We start from the raw sequence: 460 nt of genomic DNA on the forward strand, positions 1-460 counted from the left end.
AAGATAAAAAGTACTAGGGATGTAATGTACAACATGGTGACTATAGTTAAAGTTGTTAAAAGAGTAAATCCTAAGAGTTCTCATCACAAGATTTCTTTCTCTGTATGTAATGATGGACGTTAACTGAACCTATTGTGCAATCATTTCATAACATATGTAAATCAAACCATGTGTGCCTTAAACTTATCCAATGGTGTGAGGTAATTATTTCTTAATAAAACTGGGTGGTACAGCATTATTTGAAATGTTACATGTATTTTTACTTAAAAAACATGAGATGAATACATTTATTGTTTTGATGGTGATTGTATGTAAATTATGGTTCAGTTGAAAAAAAAACAAAAGCAAAAATTATGAAATTAGTACTCTTTTAACAAGAAAGGAAAAGCAAATATAAGCCAATTATTTAAGTCATGTTTTTGTGCTGAGATCAAGCTTATACATGACAAATCACAATAAG

This window comes from Pteropus vampyrus, unplaced genomic scaffold (assembly GCF_000151845.1).
Source record: "Pteropus vampyrus isolate Shadow unplaced genomic scaffold, Pvam_2.0 Scaffold108, whole genome shotgun sequence".
Classification (NCBI taxonomy): domain Eukaryota; kingdom Metazoa; phylum Chordata; class Mammalia; order Chiroptera; family Pteropodidae; genus Pteropus; species Pteropus vampyrus.